This window comes from Pinus tabuliformis, chromosome 9 (assembly GCF_031772625.1).
Source record: "Pinus tabuliformis cultivar Carrire ecotype Pingquan chromosome 9, CPIR1, whole genome shotgun sequence".
Taxonomy (NCBI): Eukaryota; Viridiplantae; Streptophyta; class Pinopsida; order Pinales; family Pinaceae; genus Pinus; species Pinus tabuliformis.
This window is the reverse complement of record NC_142307.1, coordinates 1772973422-1773000795: the sequence shown is the minus strand read 5'-3', so window position 1 is coordinate 1773000795 and position 27374 is coordinate 1772973422.

The window sequence follows — 27374 nt, the reverse complement described above, 5'->3', positions numbered from 1 at the left end:
AAAAAACATAAATAACAAGGTTAAAATACTTATTTGCTATTAGACTGCACATGAATCTGGTGAAATGTCCTTAGCTTTTATTCCTTTTCCAGTAAAAATTCCAGCCTTGAGTATAAAGCTTTCTCCACTTGATAGTATAGAGTTACATAAATGTTATAGAATCCACCTCTAATACTTCGAATGGAGAAGTATCTATACAAAATTTACATCAAAATATCTCATAACTAAATGAGGTTTATTCTAGGAATATAGAAGATCTTTACACACAAATATAGAGATAGATGGTCTCGAATATAGAAATAGATAGTGAACTGATTGTTGTTGTCCCTGTTTTTATTGAAGGAGCTGGATGCATGCTCTACGAATGTGCATCTTGCTATTGCCCTAGTAACTTTGTGATGGACATCTGATTTGACCTTTTTAACTGATACTCTTTCACCTGTATCTGATACACTTTACCTATTTACCAGCTTTGATCCTTTTTACCAAACTTTATTGTGGTAAATATTTCTATTTACCTTGCTGTTACCATAGTAATTTAAAGGATGTCGGTCATGTTGGTCCACCATTCTTCATTTGGTATTTTCGTCCTTACCAACTTTCTGTAAATTTCATCAGCCTCAGTATATTTCACAAAATTGGGTTGTACCGGGAATAAGTGCTTTACTTCATGTTCAATAAAAAAGAGGTTCTCTAAACTGTCGTACAACACTTTTCCTGTTGGCAATGCCTTGGCTGAAGATGAACTAGCCTAACTGTCAGCCTACTGCTGTAATTTATCAATGTAATCAATCTGAACCATTAGCCTATCATTGATGACTAAAGGACTTGGGAGTCCTTTAATTCTTAGGATGTCAAATTTTCTCATGAAATCATTTATATCTTCCTGCATGCTTTGACATCTACGTTCCAAGCCTTGCATCAGATTCCTTTGGGTCAACACCTTCTTCAGTTCAAGGATGGTAGCAATCCTATCCTCAATATCTAATTGTTCTACCTGTTGCCTGTTTTTACTGTTCAGAAAGTTGATTAATCTGATTGCTTCCTCAGGTTTTCTACCCAACTCTTCTCTGGTCTTCTCAATTTCTTCAAGAGCATGTTTTACTAAATCAATCTGTTCAAAAATAATTATAGTTGATGATCAAATATCATTGATGGAATCAATGATATTGGTCCACAATATCTTCCTAATTTTTGTCAAAGGCTCTTCAAAATTTAGGTCCTTCTCCAATGCTTTAATCTGTTATGTCATGCTCTTATTTTTCTTTCTCTCTTCTGCATAATTTATTTTTGATAAATCATATTTTTGCTCCAAGGTAGTGAACTTCTCTTTTACCTTCTGTAGCTTTGTTACTTGGAGCTTCATCTCTTCCATTGACTTTATTAAGTCCTTTGTGCTCTGTGTTTATTTACCTGTTGCTTCCACTAGTGTGGCTATTGCCAAAGGAATGTTTGGTGCTAAAACAGTTGTCAAAGTGGAAGGGACTGCTATTGAAACTGTAGGAACTACAATTTGGGGCTGGGTGGTCGACTCACTTTGCCTTGACTGCACTGCTTTCTCCAATTCCTGCTCTATTTCCTTCAATTGCTCATTTAATTTAAGGACCAAGTCCATAAGTTATTCTTCATTTTTCTTCTCTATAATCTCAGCAGTTTGAGGGTGCATGAGGGGTGGCAATTTCAATTGTTTTCTAAATGCAGCTATGTCTTCATTCTTCTTCTTGATTAAGCTTTTTGTTGCCTTAACATCCTTTGGGTCATGACCAAACTCAATTACTAACTCTTCTAATGATTTTATTCTATTATCCTTTGCCTGTGAGGAGGCTTTCTCCAGCTGCAATTGGGTTGTAGTGTTGCTCAATGAATTTTGCAATCTATGAGCCATCATTGCTTTACTGTCAATGTTGAATAGACCATCTCACCCATTTGCTTGTGTAGTTCAATTTAGTCGATAGGGTGGATGTCTTGAGCCAAAACCTCAAAATCAATTTTGAGATAATCTGCCAAGGATTTTGGCTGCTACACTGTGGGCTTCAGTAAACTCATCTGCATTTTACCCTCCTTGATGTCAAAGGCTGACATCAGTCTGGTCTGGTTTGTGGGGGCCATTTTTAAATATTGAGCATAGGCTTGGGCCTTTAGCTGCCTATTCTTTGTCTTGATCTCTTTAAACTTCCCCTTTATATTTATGATCTTCTCTAAATAGGACTTGAAAGATGATACTTCTGTGCTAGGTTGTCTTTCTAGCACTTGCCTCTTTGAACTTGAGGGTGTCCCACCTGCTGGGGATGTTTGTATACTATCTGTCTCCTCCTTCCTCATGCTCTCTGTAGTCTCCCCAATGAATTCTTCCTCTGAATAAGGATTCAACCTTTTCCTCTTAGCAAAGGGTTAATCTGTGGGTCTGCTAGAAGGGGTAGCTACTTACCTTTCTCTTTTCAAGTTTCTCTCCTCATTTAGAGGAGTCTGTAGCACTGGAGGATTACTCATGTTTGCTTGAGCTGGTAGTGGTTGTGGTGGAGCCAATTATTCCAAGATCTCAGGTTGCTCTGATTCTTCTGACTGTTCTACTTTCTAGTTGTTCTAAGGTAGGGGCACTTGTTTCCTGAGTTTGCTTCTGTGAAGGCTCTATTGTGGGAGCACTGGGTTCCTGTGCTGGCCTTTGGGAAGACTCTGCAGGCACCTGTACAAAGGAGTCCAGGTCAACTCTTTTCTCCAAGTCTCTCATTACATTTTCAACTTCAACTTTATCACTATCTTGTTCTATCAATGTCCCTCCCCCCATTCATTTAAATTGGCATATTGTTCTATTTCAGGGATTCTGTGATGGATGTAAGGTGAAAACTTAAGTTTTATCCTCCTATTACAGATGAAACCGTGAGGGTCATAAGCCAAAACAAAACTTTTCATTAAATGCATCTTTGTTTCTATGATTTCTTCTACTTCGTGCCCTGCTTTCCTGTTGTTGCACACAAATGGGCCTAAGTGGTCTTTGATCCTCTGCTGGGCTTTCTTCTTTGCTTTCATGAAGTGGATTTGATCAAAGTTGATTATTTGCATGTAGTACTCTAGGGCAAATAATCTCATGGGGACATACTTGGGCAATTTGTAGGGAGGAAGTTCACACCCATAGACTCTGATCTCAATATGATTCTGGTATAAGTACCTGTCACCTATCTTATACTGCTTTGACAACTGAAGGATTCTTTTGATATCATCACTGATTCTAGGGGGGGAAATTCTTGTCAGCATGGTAGTTATAGGATGGACAAATTGATTAATGAAATCTATATATGAATAGGGAGAAGAGGGTGAGTAGTGAAAAATAGAGGTCTAGAAAATGACTGACCTAGGGTTACCTTTGGTATCCAGCTTATGCATAAAGAATGGGAATTTTTCCATTTGGTAGTAAAGGAAGAGGTGATACAGGACTGTAGAATACTTGAACACTCTCTCATTCTCTAGCCTCATGAATTGGTCATGGATTTTGTCAGCTATGAATGCAACATAGTCATATTTGGCAGTAGGAGGCTGACCAGGGGTGAAGATAGACATGAAAGCTAGGGGCAATTCATCAACAAAATCACTAGTATTGAAAAACATAATTCCAGCGATCATATTAACAATATCTATGACCATATCAGTGAAGAAACATGTTAGGTAAGGAGGAGGATCTTTGGGTATATGATTCTTATCCGTGAAAGTATAGCAAATACGGCTGAGTTCGGAACCAGACATTTTGGTGGATTTTTCTAGTAATTCTACAATGGAAATGGGGGTAAGGTTCTAGTCAGGCTAAAGCTACAACATTTCATTAATTGAATCAATAGTAATTGTAAACAGGATTGATTGGTCAGGGGCCATTATGGCTCTGAGGCTAGGATTATAATTGGCATGACATTGATGGATAATGTCCGGGAAAATGTGCATAGAAGGGAATAGGTACTTTGGGAGATTTGATTCCAAAAGTCCTATGGTATCAGAATTGTTCAGGTAATCGTCTCGACATCAAAAATATACTTTCAGGGGGCAATTATCAATTTGAAGGTCTTTTATTTGGAAGTCTTTATCTACTAAGGGAAGGTAGTCCAAGTCCTTGTGAGGAGTAGTGATTAGAGGTACATTTAGGGCCACGGGGGTTTCCATCCTTGGTTCTTGTGTTTTCAGGGATGAAACTAGGATTTTCAATGAAATTGTTTAAAACAGAGGTGCCTGGGAAGTTTGGACTAAGCTTAGCAACTCAATTATACTAAAAAATTTGGGTTTTAAAGCAATTTCAGAGGAATTTCAGTATATAATAGGGTTTCTGGGAGAAAATCTGGTAAAAACCTATTTCTGGGCAACTCGCTATGATGTTCAAGTTCGCAGGATGCACACAGTGGACTAGAGTGGCGTTGAAAGGTAGTGTTCAAGGTGGTTGAAAGTTGGGGGAGGCGCTGGTTGATTTTGGACGTGCTGCATGCATGCATGGGATTGTTCTGAATAAAGGACGAAGAATAGATTATACTTGCTTTTTATGCAAAGTCAATGTTTTGGTGGGTTAACGACAAGGACAGATGGTGTCGACTTGATGATGTGATATTTTGTCATTTATGGGAGGCGGTAAGAGGGTTTGATCACACTGATTATGGAAGGTTGGCGGTATTGAGGGAGGGCCGCACGATTCCATTTATCAATTGACACCTAGCATCGAAGTTTTTTGGAAAACCTCTCATATCATGTGTTTGACATCTGACCAAAGGGCCTGCGCGATATTAGTAGTAGCCGTTGGATCTCAGAGATTTGATTGGACGATGGTCGGGGATTGGGAAGTGACTGATGGTTAATGGAGGGGGCCTGATGTTAATTAAAAAGATTTTAAATACATCAGGGGCAATGTGATTGGTCAAAAAGTTATTAATTAATCCTTTATTTTAGCGTGGCAGGGGTTGGGGTTCTTGATTATTCATGGGTTGACTAATTAATCCCATTTATCAAAGTTATTAAGGTTATTTCGCAATCGCCAGGCGAGATATATATTTTTTGGGATTTTAATAATAATATGGGCAATGGTTGATTTTTCGGGAGTTAAATAATAATACAAGTTAATGGTTAATATGACTTAGTGGGATATGAATATGCGCTAAGTTAAAATGTTTCTGAAAGCATTTCATCATACAAATTTCATGACTTAGGCTAGTAGAATATGAAGCTTTTGAGATAAAAAGTTTTAATTTACCCAAGCAAAATAGGATTTTACTTAGGAAAAGCTTTATAAAGGGAATGAATGAATTTATGAAGGGGAAATGTTGATGAAGGGGCTTAAGTACTTTAGGCATTTCAAATTATTGGGCTAAGGATCCGGTCCCTCCAAAAGTCAGAGAAATGCTCTGAGCCCCTCTAACTTGTTATAGGTGCCTTTAGTACTTAGGGGAAATTAGTAAACATTAGGGGAAAAAGAGTGAGGAAGTTAATTAATTTGACTTTGAATTCTTGATATGTTGTCTTCATTGTGATCCATGCTTTGTTCCAAGTGATGAAAGCAAGAGATTTGAGCATTAAACTTAACCATTCATCACACATTTATGCTGCAACCAATCATCTACTTACCCTACCTACTTAACCTAGAATTTTTACTTCTTTATTAGGGTGCACTTAAATTGGCAAACCCTTATCACACTTTCTTTTCTTTTACATATAGCAATCTATCTAAATCTACACTTATTACATCCAAGGGCTCAAATTAAACTATTGAGCTCCTTTTATCCATTCTACCTATCTACTTATCTGCCAAGATTAAACAATTTGGTCAGATTTTATTCTCTATCTCTATAAACATGAAATTGAAAACATGGAATAACCAAGTTTAAACTATTTGGCTACCATGGATTGTGGCATAGGTGACAAGCTGCACACAACCTTTATTACATAACAAGTAAAGCAGTGGCATTTGGACTTGCACACTTTCATGGTCTTTTAATTTTTTCCTGGGGTTCATTTTCTTCCACTTTTTCTGACCTTTTCATTCTTTTTACCCTTTGATTTTTCTTTTAGGGCATACCCTCTTTACATTTTTTAATATTTTGATTTTTTACAAATATGGAAAACATTTGCAACAAGAAAAGGTTTGAACATATTTCAGAGCTAAACCAAGTCAATCATGATATATGACACCTATTGGTATAGGGGCATAACAGGCCTATAGGACAACCTGTAAGAATTTGACAAGGCAAACGTCGTTCAGATTGGTCTATGGGGTCAAAACGGTGATGCCTATGGAGTACATTATACCTAGTATGCACATAGCAGCTTTGATAGACATGGTAGACCGCGAGGCCTTGGAGGAACGACTCACGCAACTAATGGAGTTAGAGGAGGACCGATTTCTGACAGGATTGCACCAACAAGTATAGAAGGAACGCAAAAAAGCATGGCACGATTGCCATATCAAGCTTCGTACTTTCAAGATAAATGATCTTGTGTTTTTATATGATAGCAAGTTCACCAAATTTCCAGGTAAATTCTAGATGCATTGGTTAGGACCGTATATTGTCAAGGAAATTACAAAGGGAGGCGCAGTTCAGCTCGCAAAGCTAAATGGTGAACCTTTTCCAGGAAAATTGAATGGGAGCTGGCTGAAGTTGTATATGAGGTATCCTGCCCCTACGCAATGACTATATTAATGCAGGACAGTCCTAGTGCTCTAGGTAGTTGAAAGGGAGTGCAGGACTATAAACTACACTACCTGACTAGGAGGACATGACAGCAAATAGGTTGCACGAATATTAATGAGAGTGCACCAAATGAAGCTGCACTCAGGATGTTGTGCCATGGAGAAGGGTGTCATGTAGGTTATCCTCAAAATAGTTGTTGGAGTCATTATAGCTAATTAGACTGAGAAAATCCCATTAGGAGGAGAGGGTAGGCGACAATTAAGGCGAAAATATTTGAAAATATGCCGCAAAGGTGCATTTATGACAAAGTTATGGATGAAACGATTGGATTTGAATCCGAAAATCATTATAAGTATGTCATTTTGGTCTATAAAGAAACACTTTGTTGTCTACGAATTTCTTACATGCATCGAGAAGATTAGGAGGTTTTGTTCAAGCACCCAAGGCTCACTTATTATTCTGATACATTGTGCCGAGTTTCTTTGGAGAGGATATTTGAGCCTATGAGTTCTGAGGCCATGGTGTCTGAGGCCCCAGCTCCAGAAGTTGCAGGCATAGAAGCTACACCAGCAGTACCTACAACACCAAGGTCACCTAGGCCAAAGCAATCTGCTTCTAATCCAAAGCAAAAGAAGCCGATCATCGAACCAGTGCACTACTTGCCCCAAAAGCATTCGCAGGAGGTGTAGTCGAAGGGAAAAATGGACAAGCAAAAGCAACCTTTTGTTCCCCTATATCTGGACTAAGAGGAACTTCGTAAGGGGATTGAGGAGTTGGATGCCAAGGACGTTGAACCAATCACTATGCTTCCGACATATCTACCTCTGTGAAGAGGATAGAAGAAGTTGACCGGAGACCCTGATTCTAGAAAATTTTCAATTGCTATGCCACTACTCCTAGCTGAAGTTTCATTTGAGGGTATGTTCTTAGCGCGCATACCAGTGTCAAAGATGGAAGACTGGGACCTCACCGACCAGGTGAAATTCCCCATTTAGCAACAAATCAGTATATGTCTCGCATATACTATGAAGATACAAGGATCACGAAGTTGTAACCAATGAAATGGGTCAGAGGAGTTCAGCTGGTGGGAGTATTACACATGCTATTCGTACCCCATTTTCACCACTCCAACATCAATACAGCGTGTGTGCGCTAGTTGCTAACATTGTTGCATGACGGGTGTTTATGGCTAGGTGAGCCTATCCCCATCATGGGTATGTTAATCCATTGAATTACTAAGCTACCCTATAAAGGAGTAGACCTGGCAAAGGCATTTGCGGGCAAAGCCAAGGAAAAACAACTCGCAGACCGCATGAATACCAAGTTCGGGCTTGTAAAGGGAAAGCACAAATATTCTATTCGCTCCATAACAAACCAGGCAGTACAGTTTGTAGTGTAGATCCTACTAGGAAAGATAATGCAGAAGTTTCGTGCAGATGAAGTGCCTGCGCCGGTCATTTCATTAGCAGTGTAGTGTGCGAACAAGGTCCAATATAACTGGGCCCAATATCTCTGTAGAGAATTTTTGGAAAACTGTCATGAAGTATAAGAGAAGAGCCAACCATTCCACTATGCTTGGCTCTTATTGCTAATTTTTTTGGTGGCATGGAGGCTTCGAGAGGAGATTCAGTTCCCTCCACTGAATGAGGCCCTCCTAGAGACAATGAAGTTCACTTCGTTGTGGCAAACAAATGACGTGGAATAGATTATAGAATCAAAAATTTTTTGGGTAGTCATGGAGATGGACATGCGATTGGATATAAACTAGAGGCCAAGTTTATCTCCCACCTTATTCGAGCAGCTAAGGGCCTTCACTAAAGTTTTGGCATATTTTCACATTGTCTAGATCCGCACAAGGAGAGATCCTCAAAAGAAATGGCACAATTTGCCTTACTTAGTGGCCGAAACAGACATACAAGAGGTTGTGGGTGGATGGATAGCATAGTGGCATGAGCCTACCCATTTGGATGTTGGGACAAGAAAAGCAGGAGAAAGCTCCTCTACGCAGACCTCTGCTGCGCAAAAGAGGAAAGAAAAATAGGCGGCAGTTGTGCGGGAGAAGGTTTCCCAGCAAAAGAAAGAAGTTGCTTAAAAAGGTTTTTGTGGAGACATCGTGCACTGAAATGGAGCGTGCAGACAAGGAACATACAGAAAAGGAGCAAGCATCGGCTTCCTCGCATACCACAGAGCAGGAGCTATCTGCACAGGGCGACGATGCAGGCGAGGATGTGTCCACCCCCTTTAAATTCCAGAAGCGCATGAAAGAGATAGTGACATGTCTATGAAAGAAGCGAAAATCAGATAAACATTCGCCTGTGGACCCACTTGTACTCACAGAGGGCGATTTAGTTGAGATAGGTGACAAGGTTCGCGATACCATATCCAAGTTATGGTCGCACTTTGAGCAACAATATATGCAGACACTGGGGAGTTTCCAGAAGTGTTGTAGAGCTGACCTGCAAATATATGAAATGATAACAATATACCCAATAACTATAAATAATCACCAAAAATAACAAGATCTGAATATAGATAGAAATGCTTCTTTATTTATTGTTAAAATTGGCAACCAGGGCAAAACTTCGTGTGGGTCATCTTATTCATGGCTAATAATATTTTTATTAGATTCCTCTCGTCGAGAGGTGTAGGATTGATATAAAGATCATCCAATTCCGATAAGTATTCATGGAGATATAAATTTATTTTGATTATGGAATTATTATCAAGCCGACTTACAACTCATGTAGGCTCAGAAGCCCAACAGTCGCATCTATTCACCCACCAATGTTGTGTATAAATATAAGAGGAATTTTCCTCATTTGGAATCACTCATCTCATCACATCTCTCTCTCTCTACTGCGCAGATATGAGTCTCTTCTCTACTGCGCTGAAATGGGTCTCTCTCTCTCACACATGTGAAGCCGGAAGCTGTTGAATTTGAAGCTGCAACTGCAGAAGTAAAGATTGACTTGCGTGGCCTAGAAGATCTCCTCTTTGGAACTGCGCTGTAGGTTCATCTGAACCTCCTTTGAAAGCCACAACTTTTGGTGGAGGAATGAAGTCAATCCGACGAACGGTTTGCAAGATATCAACTGCCCTAGTTTGAAGCTGGAAACTGCTGAAACTGAAGCTGCAACTGCAGAAGTAAAGATTGACTTGCGTGGCCTAGAATATCTCCTCTTTGGAACTGCATTGTAGGTTCATCTGAAGCTCCTTTGAAAGCCGCATCTTTTGGTGGTGGAATGAAGTCAATCCGACGAACGGTTTGCAAGATATCGACTGCCCTAGCTTGAAGCTGGAAACTGCTGAAAATGAAGCTACAACTGCAGAAGTAAAGATTGACTTGCGTGGCCTAGAGGATCTCCTCATATGAACTACAGTGTAGCTTCATCTGAACCTCGTTTGGAAGCCGAATCTTTTGGTGGTGGAATGAAGTCAATCCGACTGTCGGTTTGTGAGATATGGTCTGCCCTAGTTTGATAATGAAGCTGCTAATGCTGATGCTACTGATCTAGGGTTTGCTACTGCTGATATGAATCAGATTTATTGTACTATTTCTCTCTGCTGAATTATTGAAGATAAAAGAAGATTTGATCAAAGGGTTTCCCCACACATTGTGGGGTTTGTCCCTGGCTAGCCGCCACATCTTGTGTCTCTTGTCTTGGCTTGTTTTCTGTCGATCGTTTAATGTTCTATCTGCACTTTACTTTAGGTACATGTGATTGGTAATCAGTGGAATATAATAAGAAAAAGAAGTAAACTGTTATAAGCATATAACATACCATAAATTAACATGGTATCAGAGCTGAGGTGAAGACAAAGCCCGAGCAAGAGCAAGAGCAATCATTGAAGAGAAGATTGGCAAGGCTATCCTAAAAGAACTATGGGGTCCTCAACACTCTTTCCTGCCGAAGACAAGCTCTGTGAGAAAGCTGACTATCACGGATGGAAGATGTCTATCTATCTAACCCTTGAAGATCAAGGAGTGCTGGACCATGTAAGAGGAAATATTGTTTAGCCTTCATCAAATGCATCTGCTGCTGCCTGGAACAAATGGAAAAATGGAGAAGTCAAAACAAAGAAGATCATCCAGGACTCTATCGACAAGCGCTTGGTGGCATACATCTCTGATCTAGACACCTCCAAGGAAATCTACGACAGACTGGTGAGTTTATTTAAAGTTAATGATGCAAATCAAGTTTTGTTTTTTAGAAATAAGCTGAGGGAAATCAAGAAGGGTAAAGATGAAAGTATGCAAGCATACTTCTTAAGAATCACCAAGATCAAGAACGATCTCCTATCTATTGGGGAAACTATTACTGACAGAGAAATGGCACTCACGACTCTTGAAGGATTACCATCTGAATGGTATGTGTTTAGGACTACTCTTCTGAACTATAATGTAATTCCTAGTTTCGAGGAATTAATGGCTAGATGCATTCAAGATGAAACAAGGGAAGAAGTGTAAGAAATGCCCATGCCTAAAGGTCCTCCTGCTACCTTTTCTTTTCATGCAAAGAAAAGAAATAATTCTGGGACTAAATCAAAAGGAAAGGCTGGACCTAAGGCTAGAAGAAAATGACGATGTTACATTTGCGATAAAGCAAGTCACTATGCAAGGGAGTGCCCTGATAGAAAGGACTCACTCTAGGACGATGATCAAAATCCCTCTGATGGCAATCAAAGGAATGACAAATTCAACAACAAAGGTAAGAGGAGAGCTGGGAATCAAGGAAGAGGACATACATTCAAGAAGGCCAGAAATTCCAGGATGTATTAAATGCACCTGACCTCAAAAGGAACCTAGTGTCCATCTCGGGAATGGAAGACAAAGGCTACAAGGTAACCTTCAGCGATGGCAAGGTATGTATATGGAAAAATAATGTTAAAGATGCCTTTACTCTTGGGTTTAGTGTTGATTCATTATATCAGGTCGATGGAAGTCTGCTAGGTGTCATGTCTTATGACACATCTCTTCAGTCCGAACTTTGGCATCGAAGGTTTGCCCACCTTCATTATAAAGCTATACTCGGTGTAAGACAAATGGTGATAGGGATGCCCAAATTTTGAATAGAGAATGAAGGTGTATGTCCAGGATGTGCTGAAGGAAAGCTCAAAAGGGGACCATTCCCCTCAAGCCAAAGCAAGACCTCTGATATATTACAATTGGTTCACTTAGGCATACTTGAGGTTGGCATTAAGAGGGAGACTACTACACACATACTCCTGAGCAGAATGGTGTGGTGGGAAGGAAGAACTGCATGATGATGGAAGCTATCTGGGCCATGCTACATGATCAAAGACTTCTGATGTTTCTATGGGCTGAAACTACAATCACCGTCGTATATGTACAAAATTGATGCCCTCATCAAGCATTGGGTTCCAAGACTCCTGAAGAAAAATTCACCGGTAAGAAACCTGATGTTTCTCATTTTAAAATTTTTGGAAGCCCTGTATACTTTCATGTGCCGAAAGAGAAAAGAAATAAATTGGGAGCATCTGGAAAGAAGGGAATTTTCATGGGCTATGGTGAAAATACTAAAGGCTATAGAATCTATGTAGCCGGTCAAAGGGAAGTCATAACTAGTCATGATGTCACCTTTGACGAAGATATGGCTCTCAGCAAGGTGATCAATCTTCCGACTTTGAGGAGCTCTCAAGGAGTCGACACCAGGGAACCGAAAGAAAAGGATGATGAATCAATGCCTGATGTAGAAGAACCCATGGATCCGATTGGTCCTCAACCACATGAGCCTTCCTCTTCTAGGAAGAGGCCTTCATGGCTTAGGGGGATACTTGATGATGCTGAAGGACATGCTGCACCCTGAGGAACCTTCCATCAAAGTAAGAAACTTAACAGGTATCAGGGATACCTGACCATCATGAGCACGATCATACAAAATGAACCTTCATCATTCTCAGATGTCATCGAGCATTAACTATGGAAGGATGCTATGACCATAGAATATGAGTCTATTATGGAGAATGATGTCTGGGAAGTAGTTCCCAGACCCTGGACAAGACAATTGTTACTTCAAAATGGCTTTACAAGATAAAGCATGCAGCAAATGGAAGTATGGAAAAGTATAAGGTTCATTTTGTTGCTCGTGGTTTATCCTAGAAGGGAGGTATAGACTATGATATTTGCACCTGTTGCCAGATATACGACCATCCGCTTGATCATAGCCCTTGTGGCTTCACAAGGATGGAACCTACATCATATGGATGTTAAGACCACATTCTTGCATGGTTCTATCAAAGAAGAGGTCTATGAGGAGCAACCTGAAGGATTTGAGATTTATGATTGAAAATCTCATGTATGTAGGTTGAAGAAGGCTCTCTATGGGCTGAAGCAAGCACCCCGAGCATGGTATGAGAGGATCGATGGCTACTTGATGAAGCTGGGATTCACTAGGAGTGAAGCTGATCCTAACCTTTACTTTAAGGTTGAAGATGACAAGCCTCTCATACTGGTGTTGTATGTGGATGACCTCTTTCTAACAGGTGCAAACCCTCTCATTCACAAATGTAAGAGGGAGATGGCTTTTGAATTTGAAATGAAGGACCAAGGACTTGAAGTGTGGCAGAAGCCAAGGGAAATTTTCCTATATCAAGGAAAATATGTGGGAAATATATTGGAAAGATTCGGTATGATGGACTGCAAGCCTGTGACTACCTCGAGGATCTTAAATTTTAGAAGTTATATGGTAGTGATGTCGGACCAGACTTGGGAAATGCCTCTGAGTTTCAAAAACTCATTCGCATTGATGTTCTTGGTGAACCTCCGTCTGAACATATGTTTTGCAATTAGCATTGTGAACTCATATTTGGTTGAGCCTCACTGGATTGATGCCTGGAATCTTCTGAGATGTCTTTAGGACACAATCTCTCATGGATTAAGATACACTGCCGTAGATGTGAGACTACTTGGATATACTGATGTTGATTGGGTAGGCAGTGTGGTGGACCGTAAGAGCACTTCCGGGTATTGTTTCACCTTGGGATCTGCTTCGATATCCTGGATGAGTAGGAAGCAGAAGTCGGTGGCTTTGAGCACCGCCGAAGTAGGATATATTGTTGCTAGCATAACCTCGTGTGAGGCAGTCTGGTTGCAAAAGCTCTTCAGTGAGCTGTTTGGATTTACATTGGATACCACTGTGATTCTCTGTAACAACCAGAGGTGGGATTCGATTATTGAGGAATCCCGTATTCGTCAATTGCTCCAGCAAATAGACATCATCTGGGATATGGTAAGTTGATGAGCAAGGAAGCTCCATCACATTAAGATGATGTACGTGTTGATACACCTTGTCAAAGCCCCAAGGAAAGATCTAATTTGTGATTTTCCCAAACGACTTGGAGTCGGCAAGAAACCCTTGTACAAGGGTCCTACGTGTTGCATACATTGAGCTCTGGGAGCTCTGAGGGCTTGCGGTTATTACTGGAGCAACATACGACCACAGGGTGACTCACCCTCCCCTAGTGGTTCACACTGGAACAAGATGATTCGCTCTCTTGTGGGACAAGATGATTCGCTCTCTGATGATTCGCTCTCCTGTGTAGCAGGATGATTAGTTCTCCTGTGAGGCCTGGATTGATGTGTTCTCCATGGCGATTGTAGTAGGATTGATGTGTTCTCCTGTGAGGCCTGGATTGATGTGTTCTCCATGGCAGCCTGGATTGATGTGTTCTCCATGGCAATTGTAGCAGGATTGATGTGTTCTCCTGTGAGGCCTGGATTGATGTGTTCTCCTGTGAGGACATGATTGATTAGTTCTCCTGTCGAGGCATCCTACCCATGCAGTTTGGGACTCATGGGAAGTACCTCTCATCTGATCAATGAGCAGGGAAATGAAGTTAGGGACCATAGTAATACCGATGGACGCATCGTTGTATCTACCGTACTCCCTATGCTAGGATGACCTCCATTGATCTGGGATCAATGATACTGGTCTGGGACCAGTGGTAGTAGTTGTACCATACTATGACGTTGACTTCGGGTCGGTTGAGACTGGTCTGGGATCAGTGGTACATACTCTGAGACTGACTTTGAGTCAGTGGAGGATGATATTGGTCTGGGACCATTGGAGTTGTACTCACTATGACGCTGACTTTGGGTTGGTTGAGACTGGTCTGGGACCAGTGGTACATACTCTGAGACTGACTTTGAGTCAGTATGACACATCCTCGATCATTTCTTCATCTTCGTAATTCAGACAAAAGCAGAGTAGAACAGAACAATGCAAGAGCAGAGCAGAACAGAACAAAACAGTACAGATCAGTGCAGGGCAGAACAAGACAAAGCAGAACAGGAAAAATAGAGTAGAGCAGGGCAAGGGTCAGGCTGTACAAGGCAGTGCATTTGATGGATGAATAGTAACGACCGATAGACAGATTGCAGATGAAGTTCTCCATGGTTGAGAGGGAGTGTTAAAATTGGAAACCAGGGAAAAACTTCATGTGGGTCATCTTATTCATGGCTAATAATATTTTTATTAGATTCCTCTCATCAAGAGGTGTAGGATTGATATAAAGATCATCCAATTCCGATAAGTATTCATGGAGATATAAATTTATTTTGATTATGGAATTATTATCAAGCCGACCTACAACTCATGAAGGCTCAGAAGCCCAACAGTCGCATCTATTCACCCACCAACGTTGTGTATAAAGATAAGAGGACTTTTCCTCATTTGGACTCACTCATCTCATCACATCTCTCTCTCTCTCTACTGCGTAGATATGAGTCTCTTCTCTACTGCGCTGAAATGGGTCTCTCTCTCTCACACATGTGAAGCCGGAAGCTGTTGAATTTGAAGTTGCAACTGCAGAAGTAAAGATTGACTTGCGTGGCCTAGAAGATCTCCTCTTTGGAACTGTGTTGTAGGTTCATCTGAACCTCCTTTGAAAGCCGCAACTTTTGGTGGTGGAATGAAGTCAATCCGACGAACGGTTTGCAAGATATCGACTGCCCTAGTTTGAAGCCGGAAACTGCTGAAACTGAAGCTGCAACTGCAGAAGTAAAGATTGACTTGCGTAGCCTAGAAGATCTCCTCTTTGGAACTGCATTGTAGGTTCATCTGAAGCTCCTTTGAAAGCCGCAACTTTTGGTGGTGGAATGAAGTCAATCCGATGAACGGTTTGCAATATATCGACTGCCCTAGCTTGAAGCCGGAAACTGCTGAAATTGAAGCTGCAACTGCAAAAGTAAAGATTGACTTGCGTGGCCTAGAATATCTCCTCATCTGAACTGCGTTGTAGGTTCATCTGAACCTCCTCTGGAAGCCAAAACTTTTGGTGGTGGAATGAAGTCAATCCGACTGTCGGTTTGTGAGATATGGTATGCCCTAGTTTGATAATGAAGCTGCTAATGCTGATGCTACTGATCTAGGGTTTGCTACTGCTGATATGAATCAGATTTATTGTACTATTTCTCTCTGCTGAATTATTGAAGATAAAAGAAGATTTGATCAAAGGGTTTCCCCACACATTGTGGGGTTTGTCCCTGGCTAGCCGCCACATCTTGTGTCTCTTGTCTTGGCTTGTTTTCTGTCGATCGTTTAATGTTCTATCTGCACTTTACTTTATGTACATGTGATTGGTAATCGGTGGAATATAATAAGAAAAAGAAGTAAACTGTTATAAGCATAGAACATACCATAAATTAACATTTATCAAACCCTTAAGGTAGGGAAACACCATACATTCACTCCTTAAGGAAGGAGAACACTCTACAAGCCATATTCTTGCTAATATAATAATGCTTCCCCCCTCTCCATGGGGAATCTCTAGCCTTTATATAGGCATCATGCATACAATACCATGGGTCATTACCATGGTTCCCTCAATACCATCTATCTAATACAATGGGCTTATTACATTTTTGCTAACTACTTGTGGTCCCTTACATGATACGGGTTAACCACTTTATTTATTACTATGACCCATTCCATTATTACATTATTCCCTTAGGTACCTCCCTTTGTACCCCATACTATCCCCCCTAGTTATACTAAATTCCAACCCCGCTTAAACATGTTTCGTCCTCGAAACATAAGAAGAATACAAATAATAATATCTACTCAAAAGAGTAGTTCACTAGTACCATGCATGTGCATCTAGCTATCCAAGAGAAAGGTGAACCCTCAATCTAGCTGGTGCCTTGTCGCTTGAGATGGAAGTTGACCCTAGCAACTCTTCTGTGTTGATGTGTTGTGGGTGGATCGTCACCCCTCTCTATCTGTCATGCTGGGTTTGTTGTCCTTGTGGCTAATTTGTTGCCATCGTGTTGGTTGTTTTCTTGCATGGTGACGTGGATGGTGATATGCTGAAGTTTTAACCAACGGTGTATCTTTCTTTAATTCACCACCTAATGGAGTCTGATTGTATTTGGTACATTTTGTGGTGCCTGTTGTTATTGCTTATCTTCCAATATTACTTCAACCATGGATTCCTCATCTAATGTATCAGTACTTGTAACATTTTCTGCTTCAGCCTCCTTGGACTCTACCTGTTTTTCTGGTACTTAGTTTGATGTTTGTGTTTGGTTGTCGACCATCAAAGGCTCATCATCTGATGTGTCAATGTCATTAGAGCTTTGTGCTTCTGCCTCCATAGTCTCTGCTTGGGTCTTAATGGAAATATCCTACAATGTAATTTTCTTCTTTTTATACCAGAGCTTCAGGAATTTCTTCTGCACATTAATATTGATAGTACCAACAGATTCCATCCAAGGGTATCCCAAAACAACATCCATACTATCCATATCTGAAGCATGAAAATCAGAATTCAATACATACTTATCCATAGAAATCATCAAATTTTTATAAACTTGAACATCCTCATTATCAGCTTGTGTGTTTTCAATGTGTTTCACTGGAACTTGCAATTTTTTTGCCAAATTAACATTTATAAGATTTTGCTTGCAACTAAGATTTATAGACATAATGATATTCTCCTTTTGAATACATCCATGAACCTGTAACAAGGAGATACCAATCGAAAACAACCCCTTACATGTCTCATTCCCCTGTTTTCTAGCATGAGACCATTTGTCCAAAAGGATTTTTTCAAATTCTTCATTCGAAAGTTTGAACAACTACTTGTTGTCAAGTGAGTTCCACCATATGGCAGCCTCATCTTGCAAACCAAGCCATAATAAACCTTTCCAATGTTTCCCATATGTGAACTTTTGACTCTGTATGAATTCTTCAACAGAAGGGCTATCATCTTTTCCTGTAAAAAACATCTTTCTAGATGGCACGAAAAAAAAAATCACTTATTTGGTGAAAATTTAAAGTGGCCGCAGTTCAGTCAATATTGCTCAGAATCTTTATTATGACCTATATTCTGAAATGGAATTACCATTCTGCATCTTCGCATGTGATAGAAATCCCAATCTAGGCATTGGAATTTCAAATTTGAGCTGCAACTGTCCCACAGTCACAAAAATTTCTGAAAAAAGCGCTGACTTTAAATCAGCGATATCTCCCTCATCTGGACTCCGATTCGATTGGTTGTTTTTTTGAAATTAGGTATTTTTTTGCAAAGAACCTAGATCTGCAATTAGATTCTACAAATTTTGCACTAGAATGTATAGATCGGATCTGCAAACTCGTTGCCCCAAACAATTTCTGCAACACAACTGATTTTTAAATCAGCGATGTCTCCCTCATCTGGACTCTGGTTCGGCCAATTTTTTTTTCAAATCAGGTATTTTTTCAAAAACCACTCAAATCTGCAATTAGATTCTACAACTTTTTCACCAAAACTTACAGATCTGATTTGCAAACTCGCCACCCAAAAAATTCCTGCAAAAAAAAATAAAAAATCGCTTTGCCTATGAAAGTGTTCTGATGCCACTTGTTATAAATCTGACCTGCAAATGTATGAAATGATACCAATATACCCAATAACTGTAAATAATCACCAAAAATAACAACATCTGAATATAGATAGAAATGCTTCTTTATTGATCAAACCCTTAAGGTAGGGCAACACCATACATTCACTCCTTAAGGAAGGAGAACACTCCACAAGCCATATGCTTGTTGATGAGCCTCATCATTGAGTAATTATATGGGCCTTAATTGGCCTTAATTCATCTCCTAGCTTATTCAAACCAACTATTCTCACAACTTATTGCATGCTTTTGATTATATTTTGTTTATGAGATGAGTTAGAGTTTGATATTTTGCTTTGTGGTCTAATGTGCATATAATGCAGGAATAAAGGATAAAAGCAAGGAAAACACATGCATAAAGGATGAAAGAAAGAACTATGGAAAATACCTTGGTCAAAACTCGAATGGGACAAGGGAGAGTAATTATAGGAGGTGAATCCTCCTCATTTACTACCCCTCCATTCGAATATTCCTCCATCAACTCAGAGTGCAAACAACCATCACTTTGAAGACTAGAACACATCCGAGCAAGTGAAAGTGACACAAACTAGTTTTTCTTGAGTTATAGGCCAAGCCTCCCTAATGGGAAGGAAGTTGTTAGAGACTTCAAATGTAAAAATAGAGAGGCTTAGGACCTCAGTAGGATTCGAACTTTCATTGTAAAACTCTACTTTATTTTTGAGCTGCAAGAGACTTGTGGCAGTTGTTCTATAATCCGTGGTTTTCATAATGAGAATGAGTTCTATTTTAAGCTAGCTTTGAGTTAACTCTGAGGGCTGAAGCTCTTGGGTTAGGGCCCGACACGAACATCCAAAGCTCCTCTTCATTGTACATATCTGTTAGCATAGATTTCTGTTCATTTGCTTAAATAAATTCATGGTTTTTCCTTGTTTATCTGCTTAGTATCTCTTTGGTTTTGTTTATTTTCTTAAGTAGGATTCATGGTTTTTCTGGTTATTTGCTTAGGTAGCTACATTTCATTACAGTAGCATAGAGTAGATCAGTTGTGCTTCAATTTACTTTCATTTGTGCCTTCTTTGAGTTCACATGTTAGTTAGAGGAAAAAGATCACTATCAGGTTGTGCGCAAGTTTCTCGGCCTCATCTCCTCCCTCTGGGACCATGAATTGAGGAAGAGACCCTTTAGCAACCCCAAAACCATAGGTTTTCTGGTTCTCGCATGGGCTATGGAGTTTGTCATTTGATGCAATTACTCATTCACCCTCACTAGTTTTCTCTGTTGTTTTCATTAGAAACCACCTTTAGCACGTTCTTCATGCATCACTTCCTTGTCATCCGATCCACAAAAAACCTTCATAATCACTGTCTGATTCATTAGTTTTATTCAACTTCTGCTTCGCATGAAGTCCATCCCTTGCTTTATGAGCTTTAATCTCCACCGTCGATCTATCTCTTGATCCGACGGCTATCGCATCACCTCAACACTTTATGCGCTTTAAAATCCCCACCATCGATCTGCCTCACCTGATCCGATGGCTATTGCTTCACCCAATCGCCAACTAGCTTGGTCGATCCCCACCATTGATCAGCCTCGACTGATCCAACGCTATTGCGCAATTTCGCACAGATTAGTGCACGAACGTTATTCACCCGAGAGCACGCAAAAAAAGTGGTTTTCTTGTGCTACGTGTCGCGCAGTAAGGCTAATTGTGTGAAATTTCATAATTCCGCTTACTTCCTTGAGGGCACGTGAGAAACCACTTACCGCCTTAGAAACCCGCTCCATCATTTCCGCACGTTTCTTTTTCTCGCGACACGATCTCTGCCCTCCATCTCTTGACTTCATCCATGCGATAAGATCTCATATGTTCATCGCTCCTATTAACCTCTTCTATCCATCTCTTGACTTAATCTCCGCAATTAGATCTCGGCCATTCATCTCCTGTTAACCTCATTCATCCATCCACTTGCTTAATCCCTCGTGATATAATCTATGCCATTCATTTTCTTCGTTACCTTATTCCTCCATCCATTCACTTAATTCTTTGTGATACGATCTTCGCCATTCATCCTGTTCATTAACCCTGTTCATCTGTTTATTCACTTAAAGCCCCGCAATAAGATCTCCACCGTCCATCTTCTATTTTTTTATCAATCAAATGGTCCCTATGCGCTACTACATCCTTACGTCCTCCTTTCACCAATTTCGATCTCCAAATGCTTTTCCGCTTGAAACCCAATTTAGCCTAAGTTTCTTTGCTGCACCTTAGTATAGTTTAATGCTCTTTGCTTCTGTAACTTAGATAGCAACATTAGGTTAGTGCTTAATTTAGTAATTATTCTTAGCATAGCTGCTTAATTGGTTAATTAGGGTATGGTGTGGTTTATCATTACATGTTTTCTTCAATACTGCAGTAGAAGTAGCTCTCCCTTAGGATAGATTTGCTCTTCTTCCATCAAAGAGTTAAGCTTCTTCAGAACCTATAGAAGTCTGGCTTGGAACCCCTGGGGTCTCTTGCCAAATGAGCAGTGACAACAGGCAATACCTTCACTTTTACTTGTGCATATAGCACTGTCACCTCCAAGTTTGTACGAACCCCGAGTTGATAAGTAAAGCTAGTATCCCTAGGAGTTGTAGCATTCTTGTTGCAATACGTAGGCTCATCACTTTTTGGTGCTGTTGCTGGGGAGGTGTCTAAGTAAAAGTAATTACTGTTTTTTCTATTTTCTAGTCTCCAACTTTCTTTTCTTCTACTCCTAGTCTTCAATTTTCTTCCATTAGTTTATTTCTACAAAAGTAATCTAGTAGCTTCCTTTATTTCATTTGTCATTAACTTCTTTCCTTTCCATTCTATAAGTACTTTCTAGATTTAAGAAAATCTTACAAAAACCAACCCAAAAACATTTCCTTTCATGCCTCGTAGGAATAGGGACAATTTAGGGAAATTCTTGACAAATACCCCCACTGCATCCAACAGTCAACCTTCTCTCTTCTTCGGTGATTGTGAAGTGGAAGAGCCTTTAGGTGAGCAACCTTACATATTTGAAGAACCTACGAGGGAAGAAGAAGAGGAAGAACCCATTCCTATTGAACAATGGCTGGAAACCAAAATGACAAGGGAGATAGAGACAGAATTAATAGTGCATTCCCCATCAGGGAAACCAATGGGGACACTAAGATGAAGAATGTAAGCCCCTCTGCTCTACCTCATTTCCATGGCTTGACCATAGAGGACACTGAAACTTTCATATTTGAGTTTTATATTATATGCCGAACCTATGACTATATAGATGATGAGAAAAAGTTAAAATTGTTTCCATCTACCCTCAAGGATGTAGCATTGCACTGGTTCATGGGTTTACGTGGAGATAGCATCACAACTTGGGATCATATGCAACAGACTTTCACAACAAATATAGGGACTACTGTAGGTAAAAGGATACTAAAGAAGAGATTTTCAGGATGACCATAGGCCAGGATGAATCCTTAGAAGACTATGAAGAAAGATTCTAGCTCAGTTACAAAAGGGCCGAGTGCACACTTGACCCTCAGTCACTAAAGTTGGTCCTGCTTAGAGGAGTAAGGTAGGATCTCCTGGATACCTTACATATGATAGCAAGAGGAGATGTCTACCAATTACCCTATGAGGATATTAAGATTGTCTTTAGAAACTATTCTAGGGCAGTCAGGAAAAAGGGTAGGGGTAGTCAACCTATGGCCAGTACATCATCCTCCAACTTATCCGTCAAGGGTGAAATTGGAAATATGCTAGAAGAATTCAAAAGTGATATGTTGCAAACCATTGCATTGAAATTGCACACCATGAACATCAAAAGGAAGCAAGAGGAAGCAGAGAGAGCCTTGGCCATATTTTGTCCTGGATGCACCAAGAGACATCCTAGGAACGAATGTCCATTGAACTGTATTAACATTTGCGCAGTCTGTGAAGAAAACCACTCCACAGACAAGTGCCCTTCTTTACCTGGACTCAAAGCTGTATATCAAGGAGCTAAAGAGGTCACTAAGCAGATGTGCTACATCAACCAAAGGTGACCTCCTGGGCCTAGACCATACCAGCAGGGTATGCAAGGGTCATCCCATGCATATTACAACCCTAACCTAGCTATACCTTCTTGGGGATCCCCTGCTCATCCTTTCTGGTCTACACCCCCTCCTTGGTCCTATGCATCTCAGTATCAATCCTAACTAGCTAACCAGTCATTTCAACCTTATGTTCAGCCACAAAATTAGTGGAATACCCCACCCCAAGGGTGGAGGCCCCAATTCAACAATGTTCCAACCCTATTACCTCCACCACCTACCCAACCACAACTCCTGCACTCTACTCCACCTAAGCAATCCCAGATGCCTACCCAGCCAAATCCAAACCCAAACAATAGGCAAGCTCAACAAGTATACAATGGAGGGACATCATACCCATCTTATGTTGTAGAAATCTAGGAGATCAACCTAAGATCTGGGAGAATTATCCCAGATAACCAACCTCCCTCTCCACATAGGGAGGTTGAGGAAGAAAGAGAGGAAAGAAAACTTAAAGTAAATCCACCCTTTCCTGAGAAATTAGCCCAACCACCCCAGCCTACCCTAGAAGAAACTGAACTTCTGGGAGAATTGAAACATCTATGTGTAAAGATCCCCCTTCTCCAGGTAATCAAAGATGTTCCCATTTACAATAAGTTGATTAAGGAGAAGTGCTTCAAGCATCTAGGAAGAAGAAAAATGGATGCCCCTACCATTAATGTCATTGGGCAGTTGTCTGACTTAATGTTGGGGCAGGTAATATGTCCAAAATAATTGGACCCTGGAAACCCTGTAGTAGATGTGCACATCAATGGAACCATTGTCCCACACACTCTGATTGATCTTGGGGCTGCCGTTAATGTGATGAACAAGGACACCATGCTCAAGCTCAACCTCCAAGGGTCATTGAGGAAGACAACAACAGTTCTGCAACTTGCAAACCATTCCACAGTCACCCTTAAAGGAATTATAGAGGATGTGATGGTCTTCATTGACTCCTAGGAGTACCTTATAATTTCCTAGTTCTCTAGCCTAAGGCTAAGCTTACTGGTTGCCCTCTCATCCTTGGGAGGCCATGGTTGGCCACAGCTGATGCTTACATTGGCTGCAAAGATGGGAATATGACCATCAATAATGGGCATATGTCCAAAAAATTAGTCCTATACCCTCCTTCTCAACCTTCTCTAGAGCATGATTTACCTTATGGTTGGAGGAGGAGGAATAAGATGAGGATTATTCTACCCAAATTTATGTTTTGGAAATAACCATAGGAGGAGGACAACAAGAAGAGGATGAATTAATTGAACACCTGCTCCAAAGTCCAATTCCTAGTTCACTACCATTAGAAGAAGAAGTAAGGGAAACCCAGAATAATCATCCAATTGACTTATGCTTGGCCAATTCCAACCCCCTCCATGTCAAAACCATAGAATTTGGCCTAGAGATAACTTTGAAAAATAATCCATCTCTTTCTGCTTTAGAAGAGGAAAAGCTATGCAACATGTTGAGAGAAAACCTAGAAGCCTTCACTTGGAGTTATAAGGAAATGAAGGGAGTACACCCCTCAGTGTGTACTCACCACATATACATAAAAGAAGGTTGCAAGCCAGTCAGGAAACCACAAAGGAGGATGAATCCAGCCCTTAAAGACATAGTAAAAGAGGAACTGCAAAAACTGCTAGATCCAAGATTCATTTACCCTATCTCTAACAGTGAGTGGGTCTCTCCTTTAGTGTTAGTTCCCAAGAAAAATGGTAAGTGGAGGATTTGTGTTGATTATAGGCAGTTGAACAAAGCCATAAAGAAGGATCATTTTCCCCTACCCTTCATTGAACAAGTGCTAGATGGCCTGGTAGGGAAGAAGTTTTTTCCCTTCCTAGATGGATTTAGTGGGTATAACCAAATCCAAATCCACCCAAAAGACCATGATAAGACCACATTCACCTGTCATTGGGGTACTTTTTCCTATAGGGTCCTTCCTTTTGACCTATGCAATGCTCCTGCCACTTTCCAGAGAGCAGGCTTGAGTATTTTTGTTGAATTAGTACATGATGTTGTGGAAATCTATGTGGATGATTTTACACCTTATGGCTGTGATTTTCAAGAAGCTCTGACTAACCTAGGCAAAGTATTGCACAAATCCATTGAAATGAACCTGTCCCTCAATCCAGAAAAATGTGAATTCTTAATGACTGAAGGGACCGTGCTAGGTCATTCAATATCTCAGCAAGGACTGCGGGTGGACCCAAACAAAATAGCAATCATCCAAAGGGTTCCACCTCCACAAAATTAGAGAGATGTCAGGAGTTTCTTAGGGTTAGCTGGATACTACTGGAGGTTCATAAAGGACTTTAGCAAGTTGGCCTCTCCTTTGTTTGGGTTGTTGGCCAAAGATTCTGAGTTTATATGGTCAAAGACCTGTCAAGAGGCCTTAGACATTCTAAAGGGTAAGTTAACGACTGCACCAATCCTTAGAGGCCCAAACTGAGCCGTCACTTTCATATTCATGTTGATGCCTCACACAAAGCCATAGGAGCATCCTTAGGTCAGGAAGAGGAGAAATTTCCCTATGCCATCTATTTTATCAGTAAGAACCTATCAAAGGCTGAGCTAAACTATACTGTGACCGAAAATGAACTCCTGGTTGTTGTGCATTCATTAAAAAAATTTAGGCATTACATTACAGGCTATCAAACATTTGTGCATACTGATCATGCTGCAATCAAATATTTAATGAACAAGCTAGATGTAAATGCTAGAATTATAAGATGGTTTATTTTATTACAGCAGTTTGATCTTAGTATTGTTGATAAGCCTGGTAAGGAAAATGTTGTTGCTAACTTTCTATCTAGAATTAATCTACCTATAGGTGAAGAAGGAATGGTGGATGACCATTTACCAAATGAGCATTTTTTTGCTATTTCAGTTCTCTCCCCATGGTTTGCTGATATAGCAAACTATTTGGTATCAGCACAATTCCCACCAAACTTTCCCTCCAAAGAAAAGAGAAAAATAGTAAGGAAAAGCACCCCCTTCACCTGGATTGCAAGTAATATATTCAAACTTGGCCGAGATCAAATCTTAAGGTGTGTAAGGGAAGAGGAAGTCTTTGACAACCTTCTAACCTGTCATGATGGGTCGTGTGGAGGTCACTTTGCAACAAAGAGGAAAGCATTCAAAGTGTTGCACGTAGGCTATTATTGGCCTACTCTTCATCAGGATGTGAAAAAATACATTAGTGAGTGTGATCGGTGCCAGTGGATGGGAAAGCCTACTCCAAGAGATGAAATGCCCCTACAACCTCAAGTGACTTTTGAGCCATTTGAAAAGTGGGGCATGGACTTCATTGGGCCTATCAAACCTCCTTCAAAGAAAAAACATCACATCATTGTGTGCACTGATTATTTGACTAAGTGGGCTGAAACCAAGGCAATTAAGGCAGCAACAGAAGAGAAAGTGGCTGAGTTCCTAAGGGAGAATGTATTCTACAAATTTGGGTATCCTAGAGAGCTAGTCACAGACCAAGGCAGCTAGTTTACCTCCAACATGATTGAAGAACTGCTCAACTATCACAAAATCAAGCATAGGACTCTTATAGACATATTTGGGCACTGCAACCCCAATCTTATATGTCGATAAAATAAGGGCTCTTTAACCCCTAAAAGTGTTGTTTCATACCCTAAAGGATCATGGTCAACTGATAATATCATTCCCCAAAAGTTCCACCTGAAAAACCACTCAAAACTGGCCAAAACTGGACCATACTGATTGCTCCACTGTCAGGGTGCGATTCATACTGACTCCTACACTAGCCAGGTGTGATGCATACTGAAGAGGCCTTTTGTGGGGTGTGATGAGTGAGAATGGACAAATGTCAAAGACAATTTGCTAAGTGGATGCTCATGGAATCTTTTAGAAACTTCTCCTATGACACTTGCCTCTCTGAATTCGCCCAGGGATGAGTAAGAGATCCAAGAAATCTCCAAGTGGAACCAAGAACAACAAGTGGAATGACACTAATCAAAAACCCAGAGATGACTCACACCCTTGTAGACATCTATAAATGGATCCCTCATCTGAGAGATCTAGAGGCTGGAATTTTGTAATTTGTAAGGAAGTGCTGATAGTTTGTCTTTGAGAAGGAACATTGTATTGTTGGGTGATCTTGCTTTTCATGAGGTGAAGAGGGCTTTGATGTTGGGAGGATGATGCTGGATCAGACAGCTAGGTTGTAATTCTCCCTTCTATTTTAATAAAGTTCATTGAGTTTTCCTCCATACAATCATGTACTTGTAAATCTTGTTATTTGTGAATGACGTTGTATGTTCAATGTATTTCTGATTCTGCATTGTTTATGATATAATAGATCGAGATGCTTTGACAGTGTTTTGTTACTTTGTTTCTACAGGTATTCTCTAACCAGGACAAGTAGGAGAGGAGTTGCAAGCTCTATCAAGGGGGAGACAAATCAAGCAAGGAGTCAAGCGGAAGGTCCAGGTTGGTCCCTTTGCTTCTCTCTTATCTATCATACATAGAGGAAATTGCAAATTGCTTTTGATTGTTTGTTTCTAAGATAGCTGCCAATCCTAATGGGACTAGCAGATCGAAAAGACACTAATTTTCCCAGAAACAAAATGGCGACACTGCTCGGGAGTGAATAGTTTGTTTGTTTTGTTTGTTGTTTGTTTTATAAACTATAGACGAAGCCTGAAGTTAGCCAGATAGCCTTCGAACTGCTCTTGCTCTGCAATTGCAAGGTAGATAAATGCTGCTTCAATCAATCTTCAGTTTATTTTATGATTCAAACATCTGACTTA